Here is a 10,000-nt window from a genome sequence, read left to right as displayed (position 1 = left end):
AAAGACGGATTTAGATATTTAGGAGTTAGTCTTACCCCCAGGAACAGCCAGCTATTTCTGGCTAATTATGGAAAGTTAATCTCCCAAGTCAAGTCAGACATTGCTAGATGGGAAATAGTCCCTCTTTCTCTTTAATGGGATGGGTAGAATCAATTCAAATGGATGTGTCACCTAGATTTCTTTTTCTCTTTCAGTCCCTACCCACACCTGTACCAGCGACTACCTTCAGGATGTTAGACAAACCTTTATTAAGATAAACTGGGTGTCCCAAACAAATGTATCCACACTTTAGCAGCTGATAACTCAATAGTTTGTTTTTTCTTTGCAGATTAAACCCATTGGAATTAATGATGGCAGCCAGACTAAACTCTGAAGAACAGAAATTCATTCTAAAATGCTCCTGGAAGTATGAAGTTGAAGTGCAAAGACAATTTATGAGGGAGTTTCAAAAAGAACCACCAACGTGAGTTACCATCACTTGAACTAGAGATAAGTTTGAAGCTGATGGAACTGTTCCGAACATCCACGAGAAGCGTTCCGAAAGACCACGGACATCGACAGGCCCCACGATGGAAGAAAGAGAACTGGAAACATTTCACCCAAGTCCAAGAAAGTCTGTGCGGCAAGCTAGTCATGAGGTAGGTGTTTCAAAATCATCTGTCCATCGCATTATGAAACGTTATCAATGGAAAAGTTACGTTCCAAGATTAGTCCGTGCTCCGAATGACGACGATCCAGACCGAAGAGTACGGTATTGTGAGTGGTACTTGGAACGATGTATGCACACATGCTTGGTGTTGTCAGCAGAGTCTGGACCACAATGGACGTCAGTTTGAGAACAGGCGCTGACAAAACAATAAAATGACGTTTGTAAATTCTATTACTTTTTGAAAATTAAATGAATTCCAGTTAACACCAACTTTACAATGATTTAAAGTGTGTATACATTTCTTTGGGACACCCTGAATATGACAACAGAAAAGAGCTAGAGTTAGGCCAAGAACACTCACTACTGAAACACAAAGGTGGGCTTGGCCTGCCACATTTCAGAAACTACGACTGGGCAAGGCTAAAGATGTTCATTTTGTCTTCTGGAGGAGGAAAAGCATATACAACGTGTGCTTACACTCTGTCAATACCCCAAATGGGCCATTAACAAAGGCAGACAACAAGTCAAAAACAAAGAAAAGAAGAGCAAAGATGAAAAAAAACAAAACACACAAAAAAGACCAATGATAAACCAAAAGATTTCCTAACCATACCATACATCCGGGGAAAAACAGAACCAATACAGAGGGTCATGAAAAAACACCACATTAACACTGTCATAAAACCACACACAAAACTCCGTCAACTACTCGTACACCCAAAGGACAAAATAGCACCGGAACAGAAATGCAACATCATTTACAAGATACCGTGCAAATCATGTAACAAAACATACATTGGGGAAAAAGGACGATCTTTTAACACAAGGAAAAAATCACATCAAAAAGAATGCAAAAAGGAGACAGCGGGGAAATTCACACGGACACAAAAAGAAAAAGCAGAACAGGAGAACTTAAAATCAGCCATCACAGACCACTGCAGGAGACACAACCACGTCATGGACTGGGATAAGGGCACAGCCACAACATCTGAGACAAACAAATTCAAACGTTGGATCAAGGAGGCAATAGAGATCAGGAAGCGGGCGAGTGGCACCATCAACCGGGACGAGGGGGCGTACACCCTCTGCACACCTGGGATTCCCTCCTCCACAGACCGCCCAAGGTGCAGGAGACATGGTCGGCTCGACGGGCTCTGATTGGTCTGTTGAGCTGACCAGCTGATAAATGACACGTCAGCAACACGTCAGATGACGCTTCTGAGGAAGGCTGGAGTCACAGTGGAAACTGTCAAGTAGGAAACATCTAAGACCTTGTCTGAACAAAAGAAAATAGTCTATTTACTACTGGGCAGCCCACTTACATACACTGGTGCATCGGATCAACAGCGATTTGGAGACAGGATGGCTGCAGATTGAACAAAATTCAATCCCAGAGAGCCCTCTTCAGTCAAGAATATTTTTGGGGAAGTTAATGTAATAATCAATCAGTCAATCAATCAATAAAATTCATTTAAGTAGTCATAAGATCACTAATAGGCCAATGTGGACAGAGTTGGAGTGGAAGGTTCAGATCAGGTGTTTCAGGTGTTCTGTCCAGATGTGCTCCAGCGTCCTCATCTGTGGAAGGACCGGGGATCGTACCCATGTTTTCTGGGATTGCTCCAGACAGCCAAGATTTTGGGAAGATATTAGAAAAATAAATATCAGTCATTCTACATATTGATTTACCCTTGAATCCACTGTGTTATATGTTGGGATGCATACCAAAAGACATGATGTTGGAGCCACTTATATTATTTATTAATATTTTGGATAATGGTGAATCAAAATAAGGCAAATGATCATACTGATTAATGAATTATGATTGATTTCTTATTGTTTTCAACTGCTCACGCCCTCCTCCTGATCGGACCGTCCTCCTCCTGTGATTAGGGAGAGAGGACAGCTGGTTCAGGCCTTTTGTCTGACTGTCATGAGGAAGGAGTGAGGAGTGAGAAAGTTTATCTACCACTGAATATACCATATCTGCTTAAGAAGGTTTTTTGTTTGATTATTGTTTGTTTGAAGTCAACCACGGAGAATATTTTTGTTGATGAAAATAAATCTTGATAATTTTTTGAATATAGAAATATCTCCGCGAGTGCTTATTAAGGAATTTAGTGAGTCATAGACCTCCTCCTCAGACTACTCTGCTATTTTTATTTTTTACCATTTTTTTTCTTTTTGACTGCAAGAGTGGCCGTAACAAGTAGATAAACTCCTCTGAAGACTCGAAAGACATTGGAGAGTCAACGGATCCAGCCACAATCACTGTGGATAGATGACGTCAGTAGTCGGCGGGCCGTGAGTAAAATCAGCTGATCGACTTTATGAATGAATGAATGAATGCGCCGCTGCGCTATGAGGAAAATATCGATCGCTATGGAAGGAAAAGTTACGGATTGTGGATGTGGAATGCAATAAAACAGGACGTTTAATGATGAACTAAACAATGAGATAAACACAGATTAAAGGAACTTGTGTGATTGTCTGGAGGGATGTCTGGTGCACCTGAGAGCGCAGCTGAGGCTGAGGACATGTTGAAATCGCGCATTGCTTCGCGCAGAGGCAGACTGGGCGCGTGCACGAGAAGGTTAAATGATATAAAGGCTTTGATGAGTGATGATGGAAATATTGATGAAGTCAATGATGCATTTGAAGTATTTAAAGGAGCTGTGGATGAATTTAAAAATGCTCACAAGTTTGTGCAAGAGCTCTTATCAGAAGAGGAAAAAGAAACTGATTACTATGACTGGTATGAACCCAGAATAACTAACCTGAATTATTTCATTAAAGAGGCTGAAACATGGAAAAGAGAAATTGCACAATCAAAAGTTGGACCACTGGACAGCATATCAAATGTGTCTCACAAATCAAAATCTGCCACTGGATCAAGAGCCTCTAGATCCTCCTCAGTCTCTTCAGAATTAAAAAAGGCTAAAGCAGAACAGGCTGCTGCAATGGCTCGAGCTGCTGCATTGAAGGAAAAACACATATTACAACTAGAGGAAATAAAGCTAAAAGCAAAGATGGAGCAGAAGGAGTTAGAAGCAGACCTCGCAGCATCAACTGCTAAAATAGAAATCCTTCAAAGTGATTTAATTCATGAAAGTGATGAGGTGGCTCAGGATGCTGGTGGTGATGGCATGAATGAGTACTATGATTTTCACCATGAACCAGAAACTATGGACAGCAACATGGACTTTGTACAGTTAGGTGCAATACCCAAAACCCCACTTCACCAAACCATCTTAAGTGTTCAGAGATCTCTACCTAAAAGGAACACCAACACATCAGATGATGAAAATAAACCTCAAAGTAAGAAAGCAACTGAAAAACACAAGACCCAGAGTGCAAATCATACTCGAATAACAAATCACCCTGCACAAGACAATGTGGTTACTAATGCTGCTCATGATAACTTAAATGTGGTTATTCAAAGACAAAGTGACATCGCAGAACTCATTGTCTCACAGCAAAAACTGTCTCTGCTACCAGCAAGAGAGATTTCTGTGTTCGATGGTAACCCACTAGCATATCAATCTTTTATCCATGCATTTGAACACTTGATTGAAAACAAGACTGAGAATAATCAAGATAGACTCTACTAACTCGAGCAGTTCACCTCTGGTTTGCCAAAAAACTTGGTTCGCAGCTGTTTGCACATGGATGCTAGTAGGGGCTATAATGAAGCAAGACGCCTTTTAAAAGAACATTTTGGAAATGAGATGAAAATTTCTGGAGCTTACCTGGAAAAAGCCTTGAACTGGACAGCGATTAAAGCTGAAGATGGAAAAATGCTGCATGCATATGCAATGTATTTGAGAGGATGCAGTAATGTAATGCAAGATTTACAGTATTTGGAGGAACTTGATATCCCATCAAACCTAAGGCTAATTGCATCCAAACTACCCTACAAACTCAGAGAAAAGTGGCGAACCACAGCTTATGAGACACATCAGAGTACCGGCAGGAGAATCAGATTTCAACACTTTGTGGAATTTGTGGAAAAACATGCCAAGATGCTTTTGGATCCCTTGTTTGGAAACATTCAGGACCAAATAACAACCAAAGGGTCTCTCCCAAGAAGCAAAGGTGAACCAAAGTCAATAAGAGGCAGAAACAGCAGCTTTGCTACTTCAGTAGCTGTGAATACAGAACCAGCTGGATGCACTGTAAAACAATCATCTGTTCCACAGCAACCTGCTCAAACCACCCCCAGTGTTACCATCCCTTCATGTGAATTTTGTCATAGGAAACATGCTTTAATGGACTGCTCACAATTCAAAACACAGTCACATGACAAAAAAGTTGAATTCTTAAGAAGTCATGGATTTTGTTTTGGTTGCCTACTAAAAGGTCACTTAAGCAAAAATTGTAAAAGAAGATTAATGTGTCAGGTTTGTCAAATGAAACATCCTACTGTACTTCATATTCCAAGTGAAAAAGGCCCAAAGCAGGAAAATCAGCTAAAAGTCCCTGCTGAGACAGAAGAAACCCCTGTAAGCAGTGCTCTTGTTTCAGCAAGTGATGCAACTGGGGCCGGGAAAGACTGTGCACTCGCGATCGTTCCAGTCAGAGTTAAGGCGGGAAAAGGGAACAGGTATATTCAGACCTATGCCTTCCTTGATCCAGGCAGCACAGCAACATTCTGCACACAGAATCTAATGAACCAACTGAATGTAAAAGGACGCAAAACAGAGATTCTTTTGCGAACAATGGGACAGGAAAAGTCAACAGAGACCTATGAGGTCAGAGGACTGGAGGTAGGAGACTTGGAGGGCTGCACATATCTGGACCTGCCGAAAGTTTACACACAGAACAAAATTCCTGTCTCAAAGGAAAATATTATCACAGAGGCTGACTTGAAAAGGTGGCCATATCTCAGTGGCATCCAGTTAAAAGAAATTGAGGCAGACATTGAACTTCTCATTGGGACTGATGTTCCTCGGGCAATGGAGCCGTGGAATATAATAAACAGTCAAGGAAATGGACCGTATGCAGTCCAAACCATACTGGGATGGGTGGTAACTGGACCACTCAGTTGCGGTGCTGCAGAACATGCTGGGCCCATTGCAGTGTCAACCAACAGAATCTCAGTAATTGAGCTGAAGGACCTCCTCATCAGACAATATAACCAGGACTTCTCTGAGAACATGTATGAAGAGAAAAATGAGATGTCAGTTGAGGATAAATGTTTCATGGAGATAGCCTCAAGTTCAGTGTTTCTTAAAGATGGCCACTATCATCTACCACTGCCTTTTCGGGATAAAGACAAAATCATGCCTGATAACTATCATATGGTAAAAGAACGCACATTACACCTTATGAAAAAATTTAGGAAGGACAAGATGTATGCTGAGGAATACACATCCTTCATGGAGGACCTTCTCAAAAGGGGTTATGCAGAAAAAGTTCCACCTCAGCAGCTTCACAGAGAGGATGGACGGATCTGGTATATCCCACATCATGGTGTCCGCCACAAGCGAAAGCTCAAACTGAGGGTGGTGTTTGACTGCACATCCTCATTCCAAGGAACATCTCTGAACAAGGAGCTACTCCAAGGTCCAGACTTAACGAACACCCTTATTGGAGTGTTATTAAGGTTTCGCCAGGAACAAATTGCTGTTATGGCAGACATTGAGGCAATGTTTTACCAAGTACATGTAGATAAAAAGGACAGAGACTTCCTGAGGTTTTGTGGTGGTCAGAGGGTGATATCAGCAAACCGCTTGAGATTTATAGGATGAAAGTTCACCTCTTTGGCGCCGTATCATCCCCAAGCATTGCTAATTTTGCCCTGCGTCAAACTGCTGATGACAACGAGAAGCATTACTCTGATGAAGTCATGAAAACTATCAAAAACCACTTTTATGTAGATGATTGTCTCAGGTCCGTAGCAACAATGGATGAAGCTATGAAGCTCATCAAAGATCTCACTGAAGCCTGCAGCCAGGGAGGCTTCACATTGACAAAATGGGTCACCAATAACTGTGAGGTGTTAGCAAGCATTCCTGAGCATCACAGAGCGAAGGTAGTTAAGGAACTGGACCTGGATAAAGAAAAGCTGAAAGAACAAACTGCAGTTGAACCTGCACTTGGAATCCAATGGAACACGCACAGCGACACCTTCAGCTTTAAAGTGACTGTGAAGAGCCGGCCTGCTACCAGAAGAGGTATACTCTCCACAGTTAGTTCAGTTTATGACCCATTAGGTTTTCTCTCTCCTTTCATCCTGAAAGCCAAACAAATACTTCAAGAGCTCTGCAAATCCAAGTATGGATGGGACCAAGTTATTCCACAGGAGTTTGCAAGGCCCTGGCATAGATGGATCGGGGAGTTAAATCAGTTAAGTGGATTTCAGGTAATGAGATGCATAAAGCCTGAAAACTTCAACCCAGTGGAGACGGCTGAACTGCATCACTTCTGCGATGCAAGTGAGTCAGGTTATGGTACAGTAAGCTACCTTAGATTCACAAATCACCAAGGCAAAATCCATATCTCCTTTATATTTGGAAAGGCCAGAGTCGCACCTCTCAAACAGATCACCATACCCCGGCTTGAACTCACTGCAGCAACACTGGCAGTAAAGGTGGATCGGATGCTGAGGAAGGAGCTGGATTTGCCACTCACAGATTCAACATTCTGGACAGACAGTACATCTGTATTGAAATATATCCATAATCAGACCAAGAGATTTCATACATTTGTGTCCAACAGAGTTGCTGTAATCCATGACCTCTCCCGCACAAGCCAGTGGAGATATATAAAGTCAAAAGACAATCCGGCTGATGATGCATCACGAGGGATGCATGTAGAATCTTTCTTAAAATCAAGATGGCTGAGAGGTCCTGAATACCTGGGAAAAGAGAAAAGGACATGGCCAAAGGCCATACAGGGTATAGGAGAAATATCAGCTAATGACCCTGAGGTGAAAAAGGAGGTCACAGTTAACAATGTGAGCATTGAAGATCAACATCCAATGTGCACACTGATTAAGTATCACTCATCATGGAACCGACTTCAGAGGTCTATAGCCTGGATATTAAAGGTGAAAAAACTACTTCAGCTGCTAAGTCAGTTAAGAAAGAGTCAGACACTTGTGTCTTCAAAGATGATGGAAAAACTGAAAGATGAGCAAGGGACGCAAAATCTATCAGTAGAGGATCTGCAAGAAGCAGAAAAGGTTATCATTTGTTTTGAGCAACGACGCTACTTCAGCAACGAAATCACTTCCCTGGAAAATGGTAAAAATCTCAATTCAAGAAGCAGCATCCACAAATTAGATCCAATTCTTGATAATGATATCCTGAGAGTAGGGGGTAGAATAAACAAAAGTGCAATGCCTATGCACCAGAAGAACCCAATTATTCTCCCTAAAGGTTCTCATATATCTAACCTCATCCTGCAACATATCCATCATCAAGTTGGGCACTCAGGAAGAAGCCATATGCTTTCAAGGCTAAGTCAAAAGTTTTGGCTTCCTCATGCAAACTCCTTAGCCAGGAAAATCATTAAAAACTGTATTTTGCAGACGCATGCAAGCAAGACCAGAAGAACAGAAAATGGCGGATCTTCCAAAGGAACGTTTATTTCCAGATCTACCGCCTTTTAGTCATGTTGGCATTGACTACTTTGGTCCCATTGAAGTGAGGAGAGGCCGAGCTCAGGTGAAACGATGGGGGGTCATCTTCACCTGCCTGGTCAGTCGAGCTGTTCACCTGGAGATGGCAAGCTTCCTAACCACAGACTCGTGCATAAATGCCATACGCAGATTCATCTGCAGAAGAGGACCAGTTATAAGTATCAGGACTGACTGTGGGACAAACTTTGTTGGAGCACAAAAGGAACTACAGGAGGCTTTGAAAGAGTTGAATCATCAGAAGATTCAAAACACATTTCTAACAGAGGGAGTAAAATGGATCTTTAACCCTCCTTTTGGAGCCCACCATGGTGGTATCTGGGAGAGACTAATCAGATTAGTCAAAAAAATCCTCACATCAGTTCTAAAACAGCAAACACTGGACGATGAAACTCTATCAACAGCACTGTGTGAAGTAGAAGCCATCCTGAATGACCGGCCAATAACTACAGTTTCAAGTGACCCCAATGATTTGGAACCACTAACCCCTAATCACCTGCTTCAGCTAAAAGCAAAACCGATTATGCCACCAGGAGTCTTTGAAAAAAACGATCACTATTCAAGAAAGAGATGGAGACAAGCTCAGTATCTTGCGGATCTCTTTTGGAACCGGTGGACAAAAGAGTACCTTCCACTCATGCAAGAGAGAAACAAGTGGAACCGCATAAAAAGAAACTTGAGGCCTGGTGATCTGGTTGTCATTGCTGATAGCACGGCACCAAGAAACTCATGGATTATGGGCCGTATTGAAAAGACATTTCCAGATGCCAAGGGCTTCGTGAGAAGTGTTTTGGTTAAAACCAAGACCAATACGATTCAACGACCAATAGACAAGCTCTGTCTTCTAATGGAGGCAGCCTGATGAACTGAGGGGGGCTACGGTTCTCCAGCTGCCACAACAGACTGCATCAGATATTCTGATATGATTATGGACTTTGATCAGACTAATAGTCAAGTAACTTAATTAACTTTGAATTTGAAGAACATAATTAATTTGTATTGTGTAGTTATATTTTGGCTCCTTTAATTATTATTTATGTAATTGTTTCGCTAAAGCTAACAATTAGGGGCCGGGATGTTGGAGCCACTTATATTATTTATTAATATTTTGGATAATGGTGAATCAAAATAAGGCAAATGATCATACTGATTAATGAATTATGATTGATTTCTTATTGTTTTCAACTGCTCACGCCCTCCTCCTGATCGGACCGTCCTCCTCCTGTGATTAGGGAGAGAGGACAGCTGGTTCAGGCCTTTTGTCTGACTGTCATGAGGAAGGAGTGAGAAGTGAGAAAGTTTATCTACCACTGAATATACCATATCTGCTTAAGAAGGTTTTTTGTTTGATTATTGTTTGTTTGAAGTCAACCACGGAGAATATTTTTGTTGATGAAAATAAATCTTGATAATTTTTTGAATATAGAAATATCTCCGCGAGTGCTTATTAAGGAATTTAGTGAGTCATAGACCTCCTCCTCAGACTACTCTGCTATTTTTATTTTTTACCATTTTTTTTTCTTTTTGACTGCAAGAGTGGCCGTAACACATGATGTATGGAGACAGTCTGTATATTGTAAGAGTATTATTGTTAATTACAAAGAAAATGATAACCGATTCTTGGAAGAAGAATCAGTCCCTCTCAGTACAACAATGGACTGAAAGACTGAGACAAATGTAAATGACAGCACAGTTACAACTGAAAAAGG

The sequence above is a fragment of the Sphaeramia orbicularis genome, chromosome 15 (assembly GCF_902148855.1).
Source record: "Sphaeramia orbicularis chromosome 15, fSphaOr1.1, whole genome shotgun sequence".
Taxonomy (NCBI): domain Eukaryota; kingdom Metazoa; phylum Chordata; class Actinopteri; order Kurtiformes; family Apogonidae; genus Sphaeramia; species Sphaeramia orbicularis.
The sequence above is the reverse complement of the archived record's forward strand: the minus strand, read 5'-3'. Positions refer to the sequence as shown.